The following is a 21650-nucleotide window of genomic DNA, read 5'->3' as shown; positions in this document are numbered from 1 at the left end:
CTTCATTTAATGCAGTGGCAATGCCACTTTTTTATGCAACTCAAGGCAACATAGAGGGCGCTTTTGCCGTGGATGAATATGGTGGACCATTAAAAGGTTACAGTCATCAATTATGGTTAAGGCAAGGATGGTACATGGGAGGATAGACTCTGAAATTCTGTTTTAAAGGGAAAGACTGTACAGCAGATGTCAAGGATTTAGGTCAGCCCAGATTAAGATAAATGGTTGCCTCAGAGAGACGAATCAGTTACAGCCCCAGCCAGAATGCCATTACAACATCTGAGGACACACACACACACACACACACACACACACACACACACACACACACACACACACACACACACAAGGCATGTGGTCAACAAACATGTTTTGCATTCATCATGTTGAGAATAATCTCTTAATTGTGTCTAGCTGTTTAGTTGTGTGTTTCTTTAAGTCTCTCTCCGCAAAGGTTTCTGAAATGTCTTAGCGGCTTGGTGCTTTACTTGAAGGAATTAGAGTTGATGTTTCGATATTCAACCCATGCTCCATTTCCAGCAGCACATTCAGCATTTTACTGTACTGATTAACAAGTGATCACTTAATCATGTATTACTAATAAGCCTCTTAGTTTACTGTCATGGGTACGTGTGAGTGTGAGTGTTTGGGGAGATGTCAGAGGCAAATTTGTCAAGGTTTTAGAGACTATGCTTTACAGTACTGACCCTCTGGAAACCAAAGGACTGTCAACAGGGCCCGCCGAGGCCCATTAAAAGCATGCAAACATGGATCACTCTCTATGGTATTTTTGCTGGAGCACAGCGGATGAAGGTCAGCGGATCAAAGGCTTTTGGCTGACATTCCTTGGTGCCTGATGAGCCCTCTTGGGTTTCATTGATTAGCCAATGAGAGGCTGAGGCAACGACATTGAACAGATACAAACAAAGTGACTTGTCTTACTTCAGATGTAGAAAACTTATTTTCCCCTCAGCTTTCCCATGAGACATGCACCATGTTGGATTCTCTTCAGCGAGCAGTCCTGTCAGTGATCCTCACACTCTTAAATGGGGTGACGAGTCCTCTGACACACACTCACCAGATATTGAACATACTACATGATCATACGTTCACCTACAGCTACAGCCATCAGTTGCTAAAGAAAACTGTGTATGAGATCCTGCTCTTTTGGCTGACTGTGTAAAGAAAAGTACTACACTATATCACTTACACTGATTTTACCCAAATAGAATGTGTTTGATTGAATAGGGACAAATATGACCCCTTTTATAATCCCACAAGTGTTTTTAATTAAGTCATTAATTAGGGAGAGATACTCCAGAGGTACAGCTGGGAGTGGATTTCTGATATTCATGGATGAAATTAGTGAGTGTTAGTGTGTGACAAAGGAATTGGGGACAACCAGAGGAAGCTTTGGTGTATTACTGAAGAGAACAATATAAAACAATATTCTTTGGGGGCAGAAGGCATTGGCAACACATTTTTTTTGATAAATACTCTAAAAAAAGTTATCTACAGAATTACAATTAAGGACTGTGAATATAAATCTCTGCACATTCAGTTAGAATGGTAGAGACAGATTTAAGGTGAGTGTTGTTTTTTATGACTGTGTGTGTTTAGATGAATGGCAATCTAACACAAAACCCTATACTGTACACAGAATGTTGCTGGTGCCTGTAATTCAAATAAGATATGGAAGCCCTAAACTTGGTAAACAATAAAGACTGTATGTCAGCATGGTTTCAAAACTTGCCACATCTAGAAAAACATGTCTGCATTGTGTTTTAACCCTGGGACGGAAACAGATGTAATGGAATGGGAGAAATGAGAAAGCAGAAAGGACTCGTGGAAGTGGAGAGAGGAGGAATGTCTGGAAACATTGCATTGTAACAGAGCGGCATGTTAATGACTGTGTTCCCAAGACTGCTTGCTTCTGCACTGAAACATGAAAATGAGCACTAGCTTTGGCATCTGGGAAACACTATTCTCAGAATGTGTAATCCTCAAGTGAGATTAGCATCAAGGAATAGATGCAAAACATTTTGACTGAGTGTGAGTTTGTGTGTGTGCCCGCACAATGCATTTTGGGGCCATGTTCTCATCAAGGTTGGTCAAAATGGGGCCCTTGGGAATTGGTTGAGATACATAATGAGGATGAAGAACTGCACATCACTAGAGATTGAAGCTTGTCTTCACAGTTTCCAGCATCTTTTTAACTGGTTTACGCATATTTTAAGCTGTTAAAATGAAATCTGGAAATCTCTAAGGCATTTTTAGTTGCCAAACAAAGTGAAATGCTGGGGATTTATACTTACAACACGAGTAATCATGGTTTAAGCGGACAGGTTTCTAGAAAATTACAAGTTCTGAGCATCTGGGGCTGATGCCCTTGCTCTTCTTCCTGGAACACTACTGGCTTCATTTCATTATATTTTTTGACTACTGCAAACATTACATTACATTTGAGATTCAATTTTAGAATACATGTTAGGACAATTGCTCTGGTCAAAATGGCAAACTGCAGGGCAGCAGAGAATGGTAAAACCTGATAGCAGTGTGTTATTAATGCATTGCCTTTTTATCTTGTGTTAACATTATCCTTTCTATGCTGTAACAGTAATTATCATTCTTTCCATTGAAGAAAATAGGCATCAAAGATAGGTGTCACTGTATATAAGAGAAGGAATTAATAATTTAAGTAATTAATATAGGTATTTAATTGCATATTGCCAAGTATAAAATTAAAAGGCTTAAAAATTGTAGAAAAAATATACAATATACCTTCATTGGAAATAACTCCCTACACTGTCAAATACATTATTCTCAGTCAGGCTGACGAATAGTAACTGCTAAGTTGTAGTACAAGTAAAAATAATAATGAATGGAAGTTGGAGGAAACTGAAAGGACATGAGGAATAATCAGCCTCTCAAATAACCTCAGTTTGTAACAGAATCTTCAATCTGGTATGAGGGTCAATTTAATGAGCAGAGGCACTAACTCACAGCCTGCCAGCTGTCTCCTTAAAAGTATCATAGCTGATCCTGCCACATTTGGATGGCAGAGGTGGAAGAAATTGATTTCTCCCTCACTATAGCTGTCCATGGAAACGAGGAACTGCCAAGCAGGTAATATCTTGTGGTGTGCATTGAAACTTTTGTCATTGGTCAACCTCAGGAGGGACAGAGCTGCCAGGATTCTCCCTGGTGTGTTGTGCCCCTAGCAATCAACACTGACAAAGGTTAGTTTCTCAGAATAGATGAGCGGATGCAAATACGCACACTATCCATCACAGTTTTCCTTCAAATGTCCAATATTTATTTCTAGAACTACAGTATATGTAAAAATATGATATCCAACGTGATACATGTTGTTGAAATGCTGAAAGTAAATAAACTAAATCAGAATTTTAAATTCCTTTTTTAAATATTCAGATTTATAAATATGCTAACAGGATGTAAATAATAATCAATTTAAACTGATAATGGATTGGAAGAGCTGGGTTCGATAAACATAAAAAAAAAATACATGCAGTGATAAAAAGGGATAAGGGAAACACTTTCTTTGCCTTTTCATTCAGAATCGACTCAAATAAATAGATAGAAATCAAGAATATAGTAATATAATAATAATAATAATAATAATAATAATAATAATAATACTGAAAGCAGGGTAGTTTTGGATTAATAAAGAGATCAATGGAAAAATAACCAAGACTGTGCTTCCTATAGGAATGATACGTTAACTTCTGCCATGAGTTTCAGCAAATGTTTTTGCATTGAAGTGCAAAGACACAAGCAAAACAAAACAGGTAGAGACTTTATGTCAAATAGGTATATCATAAAATATTTGCCTACATAAATGAACAAGCACAAACCTTTTTATTTCATCGACATTAGAAGTTTCGGGGACATCACTGCTCCTCACATTTTTCACTAGATTGTCTGTGACCAAAGAACTACATTGATTTGCGACCCACATAACGAAGGACAGTAGACGAGGACACGAGTAGGCGTAAGGTAATTAGCAAATTGGAAAGAACCTTTTCCTTGTGCCATGCCACACCTGAAAGACCTTGCTGACTGGTGACTTGGTTCTAATTAGCTGATAGTTTCTAGCTGACCTACGTGATTTAGCTTTATATCTGCGGCTCAGTCAAGCTTACCCGACACTGATGATAATTATTTAGACTGGAATGTTTGCTGCTTCTTAACTTTCAACCCACATCACCTGCTCATAAATAGAAATAAGGTATTTCTAAATACAAAACCTCTGTGGTAAGTTTTCAAATAGACTAAAGACAATCCCTTGTATAGCTGTCTTTGCTGTAGATTGTGATTGTTGTCCTGATGTTGGAAGCTGTTTTAGAACAGGAGTCTGTGTTTTGGTACTTGACCAGCATATTGAGATTTCTGATGCCTCCTTATATATTTTTCTTTTATGTACCTACTCCTTTGCAGTTGTAACTCAGTGGATAATGGGTGTTCTTTCAAAATTATGGTGTAAGTTTTCTCCTGTGTACCCCTGAAGTCTTCCTTTTGCTTTCCTATGTTTCCTTCACCTTTTGTACTTGCAACAAAAGCTTTGACGTCCTCTGCAATGTATGTTTTATTTCAAGGGAGGGAGCTCATAAACTATGCCGCCTCTTCTCAATGTCAGCTTTGTCCTTGAGGTAAGTAGCTGGTTCAGTTTAATAGAAGTTCCTTTTGAGTAAATAAAAAGGGTCACAAGAAAGCGTTGCATACAGCACTCCTGTGTCTTATCATCTCTCATAATGCCCTGATAGAATTTTCTTTGCTCTACAATTTCTATTAAATTCACATTTATATTTAAATTATATATTACTGTATGTTTGGTATCAGATGTTTCATTTGTATATTTAGCCTAATCTTTTCTTGACATGATGACATTTTCCATCAAGGATTTAGTAATACTGTTACTTTGAATCTTCACATTACAAACTGATGTCTGAAGTGAAGAGAAAGTAGTAAAACAGTATAGTGTAATACTTTTTTATTGATCCTCTATTTTAGTGAGTCACAGGATTTTTAGCTACTGAAAACATATTTACAAGGTCATACTGACTGTGTCAATTTGATTTATTTTTTATTGTAATAGAAGATAAGTTGGGAAAATGTGTAAAGCTGTAAAACCATATCAGTTCGGAGATAATGTCATATTGTCTGATTGGCTGAATAGAGTCATATGTTGTAATAACTACAACAAATATATCTGTGGTGCCTCCCGACTAAAGGAGTCAAATAATTGCAGTGATAGCAGTAGCCCTGGGAAATATGTGGGCACAGTCTGAGCTATCAACTTAAGAGTTCCAGCATCATCACGAAATTAAGAAGTGTGTGTAAAGACCCCGAGGGACCCATGCTGTGCTCATGTCTCTACCACTGTTATCTTACACCAAAGGTTCCCTCAATGACAATTTATTATTGCTCTCTCTCTCTCCTGTCACTGTCTAACTCTTGCCTCCTCTTCTCGCTTTGCCTATCTGTTGCAGTCGCCCCACAATCCTTCTTTTAAAAGTGCCAGTGAACTGTGGCTGCTGGGCCTAAAAATATCCCCCCTTGACAATGCTCTGTGACACGTCTTTCTGCCAGATCCATTTGAGTTTCTTTTCTGGCTCATCTTCGCCAGTCCCATTTCTTTCTCCTTGAGCTATGTCAGACTAACCTGGCTGTGCCAAAACCTAATATGACACTTAGGACCCATGTTTCCCCACTCAAAGTCACCACATTAGAGTCACAGTCAATATGGCTTTAATCTACAGGCTCTACTGAAGTGAATCAAACAACCTGTCTTAATTGTTCTTGCTCATAGTGGGCCAAAGTTTGCTTCATTTCTTCTTTTTATATATTTGCTGTCTGGATATTACAGACATAATTGCATCTTAGAAGTGAGCAGTTAGAAATTGAGCACTCAGACAGGAGCCCCTGAAATGGAGACAATTTCCTCTTAAACAAATGTCATTGGCAGGGTATTCCTGTCTTGTTACGGTCTCAGGTTTCACGACACAAGTAATTTCCTGGATCGACAAATAGCATTGATTTGAGTTGCATTGAAGTCACCATTCAATTGCATTTCTTTCAAAATGCAATCAGGCATCACTCGCGCTATTGATTTAAAAGTAGTCCTGGTTTGGATGAAAAAAGCCTCTTGTGTCTAAATCCACTGGGTGTATTTCTTCATCCCTGCAATGCATTTTGCCTTGACAGAGGATAAGATGTGTCAAGGACTCACTCGTGCAAAACAATTCAAAACAATTACCTTTTTTGTCCTTTACTGTTGAAAAGTGTAATGTAATCTTTTTTATTTAACAAAAAAAGTGTACACAACCATATGTATTAGAGTTTCATAGATTTGTTGTGTAGGCGAACATGCATGTTGAATATATGTGCATGTGGGGAGGTGGTGTTTGTGGTACGTGTGTGTGTAAAGGATGGTGGGGGTGTGAGAGAAAAGATAGTGGGCTTCAGAGAGCTTCTTAATGAGCCAAGGTAATCAATGCCAAAGGAGATGGCTTTGATGGATGCCTTTGAGAAAACAATGTGTCGTGATGACCTCTGTCTAAAGAAAGCACAAAGCAAAGATTAAACAAGAAAACTGACCTTCAGCAGGTTGTTGCCAGCATGCAGTTGACCCCTTAAATCGCTATTTGTGCATACAAGTGTTGATTTAAGCTTTCCTTGGCGATTCGAAACGGAGATTGGTGAAGATTTATCTTTCTGACTGGTAACAGATAAACTCCTGTGTGGTTTAGCCACACTCATTACAATAAGAAAACGTACAGCACAAAATAGACTAACCACATCCTCCAACAAATGACAAATGAGGTTTGAAATGTTTCAGATGCCTTGATTAATTAACAACATCTTTGTGAAATATGTATGCAAGGTAATGCTTATTCTAACACCAATCAGCTAAATGGGCTCGGCATCAAAGATATTTCTGATCGCACTGCTATCCTCTCCAAACTGTACAAAATGTATAATCCTGATGAATTTAGCAACAAAATGGCAATTGCCTTTTCTTGAACTGAGAGGGATAAACCCAAAATGCCTGGATGCCTGGAGGGGAAATTAGTTTCCAATGTAATTCAAGTGAGGGTGAATTACGCAGTTCTTTTCCTCCAGTGAGGGGATACGGTAAAATGCCTCATTCTATTATGTAAAGATGGTTAAGTTTTGAGTGAATTATATACTATGCATGCAACACTCAGACACTTTGAGTAAGGAATGTGTCTTCTCCTCATTCATGCATAGGGATTTTGGCAGATGTGTGGTCGACCTCCCTCAAAGTCTTGAATTTCTGCCTATATAATGATGTATGACACAAAGTCATTCCATATTTGGTAGTGAAGAGAAGCCATTACATTGCAGTGCTTGACATGCTACCCATCTCAACATTATGCAAGTTTAATGGGAAGCTAACCGCAAGTTAATGGACTGCACGCTGTGTCTAAGAAATTGTTTTACAGTGAACGATATATGCATAATCTGACAAGAAACTTAGCTGGAAAATGGAAAATTGCACACATTTAGATGAATGTCTTTTGATGTGTTCTACATTGTAGTAGAGCAGCACAAGATATATTTTTTTAATAACTTTAAATAGGTACAGACTGACAACATTTTAATGGCTGAAAAAATAAAACTAGCATACAATAATATTAAAAATATTAAAAATTATTCTACCACTGAAAAAGTGTGTAAGACTGTTGAAATATCAACAGATAATTGCACCTTGAGCCATATATTTGAAGAAAGTGAAGCTGGTTTGGAGTTTGAATCTAACTAAACAATGCAGTGCCTTTATAAAACAAATAGGTATATATTTATTATATATTTATACTATTAGCATACATTTGTATTCATGTCTTTACTGTTATATTTGATTTATAAATATTAGAATGCATTTTCTAGTTAGCTCAGTCTCACAGTTGTCAATACTATACCACTTCTCCTTGTGCTCCCTACTCCTTTGCTACATGCAGAACTATCCCAGTCTCCCCACATCTCTGTTATTTACACATCAGGTTTCCCATCATGAAGCCACTATATGTGCAGTTAAATAGCACAGACGTCAGAATGACTATGGCACGAGGCCTGGCGTGAGAGCTAATGTCAAGAGTTGTCACACATTAAGTCAATGTCCTTTGCACTTTAACATAAATAACATAAACACTAAAGAAAGAACATGGCAATACTCATGAAGACGTTATCATTAAATTATCTTACACAGACATTACAATGTTCTCATACTCCACACATTCGGTCAAACATTATGCTTTTAAATGGCAACATTACTTAAGACCTAAATACAACTAGACTATAAACCATAATGATATATTTCTCTACTCAAAATACCCCATTAGTCCCTAATGGGCTGCAGGGCATTATAGGCTACTAAAACGTGAATATCTCTGCTTTTTCTTCTGCAGCTATTCAACACTTAAATGGTCGTGCATTTTTAAACACCCACAAACATCTGTAATCTACATATCATGCACCTGTCTTCAGAAAAACTGTGCGTTGAGAATAATTAAGACTTTACTTAATAGGGGAAATTGCATTAGATGGAAAATAGCATGCCTGCTGAGATAAACAGCAGGGGTTTGTCAGTATTCCACATTGCATGCAAACCATACTTTACAGAACATGATTGTCATCTTTGTAAAGTCCTTTAATGCTTAGTAGCAAGTACAGTATTTTTTATCTTGATTCTGTATATATTATTTTTGCTATCAGTCATGTTAACAACTTCTCAAGGAGTTACAAAAGTATCACAAAGCCCATCAAGAAGTCTCCAATGTAGAAGCAATAGAGGGGTTTCCCAGTGGCGCCATTTTGAGATGTGAACATGGACAGTTGGCAGGAAACAGACTATCATTCTCCAGGGAACATAGGGGACAATGTATGCAGTTAAATGTATGGATCACACATGTGATGAGTAAAAATGTTTAATACCATAAACAAACTAAATAAAATATTATGATACTGAGCAATATTCATGCAGTGATGTATGACCTTTATAGGGTTCTTAATGGTGTATGTTGAGTTGAATATGCTCATCTTTAAGATAATTAAGCAATATCAGGATGCTTGGCAACTTATACTTTTGTACTTGTTTTCCAAGTTGAAATATACATCCTCAGTATAAAGAACAAATAAACAATTTAGTTGTCGAATTTTAATTAAAACGTTGTATCATAATGTGGAGAATGCTTTTGGCCAGAGGAAAAGGGAACAAAGGCATTTGGATACGTTTGTGACATGCTTGACATGGAATATGTAATAGCTTGTTGTTGAGCCTGCTTGTAAGAAACCATTATAAACTATATTACTTTATCTGTGTGGGGCTTCAGTGCCAGTAGAAATAATACACTGGCCATTTCTCCCCAAATGATCATTAAGGGAAGACACATTTAACAATGCTAATAAGCACAGAATCAATGGAAATAGCTGGCAAAAATGAACACTTGCCAATGTATATTTTAGTTTGGCCCTATCAAAAATGCTTCTCTCCATGCATTTAGAATATTTATATAATATTTTTGATTGTCATGCCTCGTCATACCCGAACTGTTTAGTTTTACATCACAATGCAATGTCTCCCTTGCTAAAGTTACATGGTGTTGCATCAGTGAAAATGTCAGAGGAGGATGAGAATACATGTGTATGTCTTTTCATTTATTAGCTTTTTAAAAGGTTTGTTAAAGAATAATATTTTTCAACTACTTTGTATTGTGTTATTATCCGCTTATGTGTCCTATTGTGATATATTTGGTGAATCTTTTTTTAAGTTTCTGGGAAGAAACCTAATTTATTGTAGCACCTTCCCACTGTGGTCATCCTGTTCCACTTGTGCCATAACTTTCAAAAATAGAAATATTTTTCCTTCCTAGTATTGACAGAAATAATCCCCTGATGTTTACATCTTTTTTAAGCCACATTGTCAATTAAAATTATATTGTGTGCTTTTAATGCACATGTAAGCCCGTACAGTTACCTGGACATTTTAACAAACTAGCAAAGTACCATAATGTACAGACATTGGTTGTGATGCACTACCAAAAAAGCACAATGATTGGTTGGTAACCCACATACCAGGAGGAAGTCAACCATTAGCTTTGGTTTCCCCAATACCAATTATCATGAATGATTGTAGATGACTTAAAATAAATAGGTTGAGATTAGCTCTCAATATATGTGCACTGACTACCCTGAATCTTTAAACAACAGGCACTTAGATGAGCTGTATCCGTTAATCACTCAAATGTGAGTGGAGTTGTGGTTCCAGTAAACAGGCCCAGTATTGAACTCTCGTCACCTTGCATCTGACTATACGTGGGAAAACCCCAAAATTAGCAGTTTCTTCAGGTACCACTATGCAAGTCAAGTCTTTACAAATCTGCAGTATACAAATGTGCCATTATATCTTATTTATGTTGTGGAATGAAAGGCTTGCAATATTCTTTGAAAAGGTATAGGAATAACAGGGTTCTGATACAATATTATTACAAGACGTTGCAAACAATGGTTTATTTGCTGAACCTCTAACACTAAAGGAGCGATCATCCATTTGCCAAAATCCAAATTATGCTTCCTCTGGGAATCATGAATGTTTTAACAACTACAAGTGCCTTGGATAATGAAGTGTGCAGTGTTGTGCATTAAAGGTATAACAAATGGCTAATTGAAGAGCAAAAAGGGAATGACGACGCTGGTTAAGAAGAAGAGGGACAGAATGGAAATAAGGGGCTTTCATCGTGGATAACAATTTAAGCAGACATATGTTAGTCAGTCTTCATACTTTTCATACCTGTGGGACATAAATATTTGTATTTCATCTGTAGAATGGCATAAAATGGAAAGCATCCAATGGTTGTTGAGATGTAGACCATAGACCATAATGATATATTATGTTGAGATATATCAGTCCAAAGTGGTGGGCCGGCCAATCGGCCAACGCTGCTTTCCCTGGAGCTACGATACAAGCATGGCTAATACAATCTTACACCATATACACTAGTGAGTTTAGGAACAAACAATTGTCTTTTTAATTTCAGGAATATTGTCTTCGAATCCGTTAAATAAAATATTTAAAATATACATTGCTCTTGTGTCACCCTATAAATCCAACTTGGTTTACATTGATCAGCTTGATGCATGCTTGACTCACTCTTTTTCTTCATGAGGACATAAGTTAAACTGACAACAGTAACAGAGAGATACAGTTCTCCGTTTAAAATTACCATTCCCAAGGTCATAGCAGCAGGACATTTCAATTAGGCTCTTTTCTGAGAGAACATTTAAGTGAAGGGGATAAGTACTTAACAGAAACATGTAAGTTACATAAAACAGTCATCAAATATAAAATAAGGTGGGAACCTGAAAACTTAAACGTTTTTTAAATAATGTGTGTTCTTCAAAATGGTTCTATATAGATGTTCAGTGGTCATTTACAGACATGAATTTGAGATCTATCATGGCTTTTTGGCTGGCAGTGTGTGATGCTTGGTTGTTTAATGTTTTTCCTGTCAATTCTGCGATCATAACTGACACATCTAGTGTAGTGTCCCTGCTGGATTTATTTGATCTGAAAGAGATGCATCAAATAAACATAAAAAAGGGAGAAAGACCACAGCCCGTTTTTGAAAACTTTTCTAGGGATGAACCTGTCAATCTGACAAACAGGGAGAGCCACTCCCCTGTTTGTTTTTTGCCCATTAGTACAATGATCTCCATTTCTGATTGACAGTTTTGAGGATATCACCAACTAACAGCTGCTTACAATTTCACTGGATACAGTTTTGGAAGTTCATACAATAATCTATAAAGATAGACTGCAGATATTGCAGACTACAGAATGTTTTTTGTTTACAGCCTTGCCCCATTGTAAGCTTGCAATAACTTGATTTTCAAGAATACCCTGCCAAAAACTTTTAAGGAGTGGTAGTAAACAAAAGCTATAATATTGCCATTTTTCCTTCAGTTTATTGCATTGTGTTGATCAGCATCTTCACATGCAATCAAATAATAACTTAATTTCACCCTGGGGAAAAAATCCCACCACAACTACTAAGTGACAATACATAATTGAAAATCAACACTTAAAGTATGAGCCTAATAAATCAGACTTGTGATCATATTTACATATACTCCTCGGATAGTGCTAACGGAATGAAACAGAAAAGTATCAGAGAAAGTCAACTATGTGTGATTTTTAAAGGAACCTAAATGGAAACATACAAGTATGGTTTTCTATAGTTGTTGCAGATGTGGTTAGAGCATGAAATTCAAAACCTGAAGAGCAATGTTGTGCGGCTAAAGGAAATGGTGTAAATCAGACTGTGTACTCATTGCATGGTGTAAAATGTGTCATCTGACTTACTTTAATGGAAATACTCATTGTGATCAATGCTGGTGGTGAATGTATCATCCAAAACATCTACCCACAACATACTGTACAGTGCATCAAGAATCTGGTCATGTTTCTAGCACTATAAATAAATGTACATTACATGTTATCATTTCTATCCATATGCCACTTATGTAAAGTGTTTGTGCACACCAAGGGAGGTGGGATGAAGTCGATTTCCATTTGTTTGTAGTGTGTGTGTCTGAAGCATGGCATGGTATCTGCACAGCTACAGGCAAATGATTTAAAGAATGCATTTTCTGCAGCTTCTACGAGCAGGATTATCTCTGAAACTGTAGTGAGGACATTAGTGCAGTGATAGTATCTGTGACTCTAGTATAAGGTTGTTTGACGCGGTTTCCACATGAGGGCACAGAGTCTATGTTGTTGAGTTAGGGAGTGAAAATAAACCCTCAGCTCTTGGTTTCAGTATTTTATCTTGCTGAAAGCATTGCGTGTGTATTTAAACAGGATACATCAAACCATCTCCACTGAATGCACATTGAAAAAAAAAACTCTGAGCTTCAGTTGGCAACTATTCACAGAATAAAACTTCATTTCATTTTATTCTGCTTAAATTGCCTGGCTAACATTGTCAATAATGCCATGATACCAGTTAACTGCACACACACCTTTGATAGTACAAGCTATTGTTGAAATGATGCAGTTGCAAAGAACTGTATTTTAAATAGACAACAATGCAGTTCAAGCACTCGTCTTCCAATATGTGGCTTCGATTGTGATACATGATTGAATTATTGTTGGCAACTAGTATGCATGCTAAGAAACTAAACATTACTAAAACATATGCATACCATTTGCTGCAGACGCTTTCTAAATGATTTCCTTTTATGTCCCCAAGGAAAGGGTTGATTGCAGAAAAATCCATTTGCATACCCTGGGATTACTCCAAAGCTACCAAACTAGTGCCTTAGAAAAAAATATCCACAAGAGTCATGCTAACAATCTACCCCCCTCGGATGAGAGGTGGATAGGTCTCGTTTCATCTGTGTCACAGTGAAAAAACGAGTCCATGGAGTGGTTATTAATTTCTATGCTGCATCCAGTGTCCTTGTTTGTTTGAGAAAGACAAAGACCGCCTGCAAACATGTCTCTATAGCCTACCCCGTATTTCTGTTGTAGTTCCTCTATTTCAATCTGCCCTCTTTAATATCACCCACCCTCACTCATAAAGCCCTCATCCAATCCTCCTCTCTGAGATGTTGTGGTGTCTGTAGCACCATCAGTGGTGTTCAAAGGGTCATTAACACAGCCATCATTAAATAAATGAAATCAATCCCAAAAACAGCTGGCTCCTGGGGAGGGAAGGGGATCTGGGAATATACCAGGAGGTTCAGGCAGAAAATATTAATGGGGACGGAGGCTGTTGTGACGTGAGTGTCTGTATGTACGTGTGTGTGTATGTATGCGTATGTGCGTGCATGTGTGGCTGGTGGAGGGCCTCATATCATGAGCTTTAGATTGTTCTCGATCCCCGCCACAGTAATTATGATGTAAGTGGAACAACAGCGTGAGGTGTGTGTGTGGTAATTAACCCCAGGCAGCTGAGAAATGAGTCTAATGAGGAGAGCGGGACGTGGAATCTGTTCAATCAATCCTTTCTCTCTTTCGCTCTCCTCTGGAGCATTTAAATGTATCAGTGACCTTGTAATGGTTAACTGCGACACACATTTGAACCCATTTAGCACATCACCGTCTCTTCATTTATTTTTCTTCACAGTTTTTGTCACATTGAAGGGGACTCAAGGAGTCTGGTGTGACTTTGTGTTGTGAGAGTTTATCTCATGTTTAATCCTACAGAGTATGAATAATTCTTCAATGCGGTCAGTCACATGCACTTGTCTCCATGTCAAATTAGTACAAAACATTTATGAAGCCTTGAAAATGTTGTTAGATAATTAACATGAAAATGGAATATTAATTTTTAGAACTACATTTCAGAAAGACGAGGGTAATAGAGTGAAGCGCACATTAGGGGCCATTGACTGAATGCCATTACACCAATATTATTACCATTTCAACTAAACAGCAAAAATGATTTGGTTCATTTTATTGCCCTGAATCAGTGACAATATTCAATATAATTAACAAAAACTTATATTAATTAAACTGTCATGTTATGCAATTAAACTGGCCTCTGGAGTAATTGGAAAATGCAGAACAGAATATTCTGTGAAAGATGTATATTAAATGTAATGATTTAATGTGTGTAAAACATGCAGTTTTGTGTGGTGTTGATTGAAAGTAAAAAATAAATACTTCATGCAATTTGAACAACTTGCTAAATACATATTATATATATATCTATTTAGTAAAATATAAATGGTTGGACAATGTATCCCCATTTCATCATGTCAATTGTGAAAGTGAAATTAAATGTCTAATGTCTATATGCACTCTGTCCACAACTGCCCATTTTTAAATTATATTACCTAGCCCCCAAGTATCATACCTGCACCAAAAACAACATGAAACGTGGCTTTGCTAGGTTGGTATTACATTAGGAACTTAACTAATTGTATCAGATGTTTAACAAGATTTTGTTAATTTGTGTTTGTCTATTCTGGTACTACTTTTAATGGCTTAACAAGTAGTTGTTTTTTCTGTTTTTCACACTATGCGAGAGGTATGATTAAACCAAGTGTTGATTACAGTCACTTGTCTTTCAGGAGAGGAAGAGCTGTAGTGGGGTTAATTTAGTCCAGTGGATTGTGGTGGGAGACTTGTGGATGTTTCGCCTACTGTATAATGCATGCCAGAAAATAGATTCAGGGTTACAACAGGGTATTTCGGTATCTCATATGGAGCAGAGGTCGTGGAGGTGAGACACATCATTCCACACCTAGGGAATGGCGCATCAATCAGTAAAGTAACATCATCTTTCACAAATGGGGGTGTATACCTCCGCAGCCTAACTCAATACTAAAGGCACTATTAGCGATGCCAATCAGAGCAGTGTTCATGCACACTACCAGGCCAACCTGCCAAATTGCAAGGCACGTTCACACAGAGAGAATGCATCAATATAATCGGACATTTAAACTGGAAACATGTTATTTTCAAGGGTGGTAATGCTGTGAAACATACTGTGAGTGAAATAGATTGAGCTCATGATGTAGAACATCGGAAAGTAAAACTACAGAGCAGTTCATAACTATTAGGACAGATTATCTGTAGCTCTGTACTCCAGCACACTGGACATGACATTATTCACTGACTATGACGTGAGAGTGCCAACTTTTGCCACTAATTTCAGGTTGTTTACCAACACATAATGATTTAATGCAATCATTTTTAGAGATCCCCATGGATAAAAGAGACTAAGAGTAAAGCACATTGATTGCGCTGTATGAATGTTAACAGCCTCAAACACCAGGGAAGCTGAGACTTGGCACTTTAATCTTAAAGTTATTGTTTCTTTTGAAATCCAGTTTAAATTAGTACTTAATTAGTAGTAAACATATGTCACTGTCCAAACGCCTACAAATATGAAGTATATGTAATGCTCATATCAATCACAGTTACTGAAATCATTATTCTTAACATGTCCTACAGTAATGACGGGTGAATCAATATAGGACGTGATTGTATGAGTTTGCTGATGTCACCATGGATTTTGTGTTACATCAGGGCAAAGCTATGGCTAATTTGGTAAGAGAGTGTTTGTTTGTTTGTTTGTTTGTTTGTTTGTATGTTTTCTTGCACCCCAACTTCAGCCTGATCCTGAAGAATGAGAGTTTGGTTGGCACTAGATTTTCTTCTCCTTCAGCAAAGCGAAGTTAGCTGCACAAACATCTCCTGTATAGTTTATTTATTTATCTTATAAGTGAAGCTCACAGGTTATGTTCAATGTGCATTTAGTGGAGACTGTTTAATGTATCCAGTTTAAATAACACACACAATGGCTTCATTGCCCAACATGTGTTAACTCTAAAGTGCCAATTCTCCACAGCCAGGCAAGCATTGATCTGTGAGTTTTGGGTCCATTCTTAGAGGGTGTTACATGCCCTCTGTTTAATTTTGATCTGTGTGAATCAATAAACCAGAATAAAATAGAGCTAGAGGTTATTGATATCCTTTTCTGCAAACCTTAATGACACACTGTCCTTTCCACACAAACTCAATTTGAACATTTAAATGATTGTTGCCGTGGATCAGCAAAGTGTTGAGACCAGGTAATGTTTCACAGCAAGGATGGATTATTATTGTTTAACCTGTTAAACCCCGAGCCTGTTTTTCAGGTTTCAGGCTCGAAAATGACATTCCCAGAACAAATGACCATATCTTCCCTTCTAAAAGGGTTAAATTAATAATCTTTTTTCTCAAAGTAATGGTAAAACCTGTCAGTTGGAAGTAGAAAAGTCAGATTCAATATAGATGTTTTTTATTTTAAAGAAAATTCAAATTGAACATGGTAAAAAACTGTAAATTATAGTGTCCGTCCAAAAAATATTTTGTACTTATAGTGAAAACTAACCTTGGATGATGGGTTAGTAGACTAAAAGCTTTAGGAATCCAAAGTACAACATATAATAAGTACCCTGTATCAAGATTGATGCAAAACAAGTGATATTTGACATTTTTAGACAGATTTAGCAAAAGAAAACCTCTTCTGGGGCCATTTGGGTGGACTTTTCATATCTTTGGCTCCCCCTGCTGGATTTTCACATGTGACATCTCTTTCTAACCGTCAGAGCCAATGGAATCGAGGGGAACTCCCACATAGTCCTTATTTGTTCATGTGGGTGTATTATACTGCCGCATAGCCAAGACCGGAAGCAGCAGCCACTCTGGTGGCTACCATTAGCAGCTAACTTTTGCTATGCAATTTTTACATAAAAATCGAATTATGGATTATAAATAATTCCAATTATTGCCCAGGAACTTTATCAACCTATGGATTAACCGATTCAACCGCGTTTTTTCTCGTTTTAATGCGATTGAACACGTCTTTTGATCAGATTAAAAGCTACGGTGAGACGATCTCCCTAGAAGCTACGTAAAGGTACGTGTTGTGATGTCTGTCTTTGCTTCCCCTGTCGCAAATTAGGATCACTCAGTGATGATACAATATACCTAAATAATCTGTGGAAACTCAGCTTTAATCGGAGATCTTGTACTGTATGTGCAGCTACGATAAGTAATAAGGGTACTTTTATCTTGAGTTCTGTGCCAATGTCCGTGAGCATTTTTCGCTAAGGGGTCATTTAGATGCTTCTTATGAGACTTGTGTTTTGTTTTGGTAAAAATGGTTTATATCGTCAGTTAGCTGAGATTATTTCCGTTAATCTGGTATAACACATAATAGGTTCTTAAATATTAAGATCCCCTGAGACACAGTGTCCTGAAAAAAAAACCCAGGGGCTTAACTTAACTGAATTATGACCACAGTATTATTTTGTAGTTTTAAATATCTACTATAACATCACTTTTTTTTATAATAGGATCGCATTACAAGTCTGTCACAAGCTTTTCGCTTTGGCATACAGATATCTGGAGGGAGCTTGGAGTAGAGCCACAGCCCCTTGCGTAAAAAAGGGCAAGTTGAGGCATCTAAACAGCATGTCCCCTGGGCACCTCTCATTAGAGGTTCGAGGCAGATTCAGGAAGGCCCGGGGGAAGATGGATGGATGTTTTTTAGTTTTTTTATATAAAGAATATTGTTATTATATCCAATATGTTTCAGTATTGTTTTTTGATATACTTTATTGATATTATTAATCCCCATGGGGAAACTCTTTCTCTGCATTTGACCCATCCTAGTGTTAGGAGCAGTGTGCTGCCATTTTGAATGCTGCCCGGGGAGCAGTGCAGGGAACGGTGCCTTGCCTAGGGACACCTTGGTAGCACTTGGTCTTGCCGGGACTTGAACTGGTGACCTTCCAGTTGCCAAGCCAAGTCCCTATCGACTTCGCCACCACTGCCCAAAGTGTTTCAATGTATTTCACGTGACCATACACTTAGCCAGTCCCTGTTCTGTGTAATGCTGTCTCGGGCTACGACACACTTTGTCAAAAGTTATTTTTAATAAATTATTTTAGGATTTAGTACCCTTCTAATTTTTTTTCCACATAAATGAAAACAACGTTTTGTCAATCAAGACTGATAAGTACAGAATAACTCAACAGTTATTGTTAGATCATGAGCCTTTATTTGTCTCTCAGTGAATGTTTTTGTCCATCTTTAAGAGTCTTTATATGGTTCTGCCTCACCCTGAATGTGTTCCTTTCTCACTGCCTAAGCCAGTTCCCATATCCGTACCAGACCTGGAACCTGTATCTCAGTCTGATCCTTTGTTTTCTGTCCCTCAACCAAAGGTTGCGCATCGCACCAAGTCTGTTGAACATGTATGTCTCACTGCAAGCCTCTTTCTCTTCTCCAGCTTTACCTTTGTAAGCCTCTGCTCAAGCCTGTTTCAATCCAAGATTGGCAAATGTGCATGTCAAATTGTTCTGAGCCATAACCCTGTATTGTATTTCACCTTTAAGCCTGGTCTTCCAGTCGCACATAATTTCATTGTTTTCAGCCTGCCCTTTGATTTTAAGTAGTGTGTATAGTTCGATAAATTTACTTTTTTGATCATCCTCCTCGGTGTTCCTGCCTGTTTTTCCCTGCATCTGGGCCAAACTCCTGAGCAGTCCTTCCTGTCCCCTGGTTAGCTCCCTGAGGTTTCTCAGCACTGTTCCCCTAACATAGGTAGTTTTCCCTGCCAGTTACCAGTGTCGAAGCAGACCCCCTTAGCGGTCCAGACAGTTTCTCCATTCCAGTGATCAGCCTACTGGGAACTGAATCTTCATCCCTGCTCCGACTTCTCTCTCTCTCCAACCCTACTCTACACAGCAGAATGATATCGAATGATACCACAGCTAGGATTACAATATGTAATAACTTTTGTAACTACTGGGAGAAATTACAGCTTAACATTATGACTCAAATCACTTTAACTGACACATGTTAGGCATACCCAGGCAAATCCATGTCTCACTTTATTTTTAGATATCTACTTCACAAAAAACACATTGGCAGAGTCATGCCCAGTTATTTTAGTCATTGAGAGAGACTCTTCATGTGAGAGTCAATGTAGTAAAGCATGACTGGTGGAATGTTGTTAGTGAATCAGTGATACATATAATCATTTAGAAATTATGTTTTCCAATGCATGAAACTTGCAAATGAATTGCTATAAAAAAATATAAAAGCAATAATTCAACATAAATAAACAATAGCAATAATTTAGTTGTTCGGTAAGTTGGAAGCACTATAAATTAAATGTAACACATCATAAACATGTTACCCTTGAAGTTGCCCTTGAATATTTTCACAACAAGCCGTTACAGAGCAACATTATCATTCACTCATGTTTTTGGACGAAAAAGTTGGGAGGGGGTTTAATGTATCAATGACAGATTGAGCCACATTTACTAATGTTAGAAAGCCTGACAAATGGTTGAATAAGGAAGAAGGAAAAATCCAGACTTTAAAACCTGGCTTCACCAGCATGGACTTCTAACGGCCCGTCTACACTACAGGCATCAAAAAATCTTGAAGCTGGGCGTGTCTGAAGCTTGGCGATTTTTTGCGAGCAACGCGACCAACAACCAATCACATGAATCTCCCGCCCCCGACATACAAAGCAATAGCAATGTTAAAACGAAGTAAACTGGATATAAACTCTCCAAACAGGCAAAAAACCTACCAGTTTCACCCACTGTGTCTGCCACCTCCCTCCATGCCTGGTTCCTCCGGTTTGTATCCCGGTAAATAGTTCTGGTCGTTAAGAACGGGGTGATTTGCTACCGTAATATCTTGTTTGGAATATGAGGAAATGAACTGCGGTCTGGCTCTCCCAGCTTGCACGCGGTTTGATTGGCTGCGCTTGCACTGGCGGGATTTGCATAAACGGGATTTGATTGGCTGATGCCAAGCATCGAGCCTCAAAAGTTGAACATTGCTCAACTTTTGATGCCGATAGATGCTCGTGATGCTTGCAAAGCCATGCCATGCTCCCCACAATGCAGTTCGGCGAAGATTAAAAATCTTCTACGTCACCCCATTCAAGTGAATGGGCGAAGCGTTGAAAGCATTTTTCGATGCCTGTAGTGTAGACGGGCCGTAACCATGCTTCATTGGCTCTTCACAGTTCACAAGTTTCAGATCACTGCTAGTCTAGAGGGCCTTGAGAGGAGCACATGTCGAAACAACCAACAATTTAGCCAAGCTCTCTTCATTAGGCCTATACATTTGAAACTGCATATCCCCCTTTATTCGGTTGGAATCCAAGGTGGCAAAAAGCAATCTTATTAATTCAGAAAAACTCCAAAGATGACCTCTTATAGCAAGCTCTGGTTGAGCTCACTTTGCCGTAGGAGGAAAAATGCTAACGGGGCCACAAAACAAAGGCCTTGAAGTACGAATCATTAGTTCAGGAGTGCAAGAACAAGAGATGGGAGGCATATTTGTTCCCTGTGGACATAGGCTGCAGAGCCAAATCAGTGTGGTGGTTGTTGTCAACTCAGGAATAGTGCAAAACATGTGGGAGGACGGAGGGTGAGCCTCTTGCTTGGTACAGAGTAGGCAAGTGGTAGGAAACCGGAGTCCAGGATCCAGGATTATATGGGCATTGACTTGGAGTGTCATGGTTAAAGCCTGCGTCACACCCCGAACTTGGTCAACAGCCAAGCAACAGCCGAAGCAAGTACGATGCCTACAGAAGGCCACACGATGGCACAAGAACCACACACAAAAATATGGTCGTAGACTTTACTGATGATTTAGAATGTATCCAGACTCAACAACCCAGTCTTACGGCATTTCGTGTTATAGTCACAACATTTAGTCTATTGATTCACCAACATAATGTTCCCCTTTTTTCGTGTCACACAGAACAATTTTAAAAGCAATGTATTTCTATTGGTAGTATCTTTTGTGCCTGCGCCGCGCCTTTTTGTCCGGTCGGATCTTGGAAGACCGGAAGCTGTGTGGTTCATAAAAACATGTTCTTACTCAATATCAAGCCACGATTATTGAATCGTATAATGTCTGACTTTTTTTGCCGTCTGCGAGGAAAAGAAATGGGGCTCAGAGCCTTCTAATTTGTTATTATTTTCTAAATAACACACTGTTATTTACTCAACAATAACACACAATTATTCTTGTTTTTATTTATTTGTTTAATTCTATAATCTCTGGCTTTTTTGCC

This window comes from Notothenia rossii (assembly GCF_949606895.1).
Source record: "Notothenia rossii genome assembly, chromosome: 2".
In the NCBI taxonomy this organism is placed as follows: domain Eukaryota; kingdom Metazoa; phylum Chordata; class Actinopteri; order Perciformes; family Nototheniidae; genus Notothenia; species Notothenia rossii.
Note: the sequence above shows the minus strand (reverse complement) of the source record.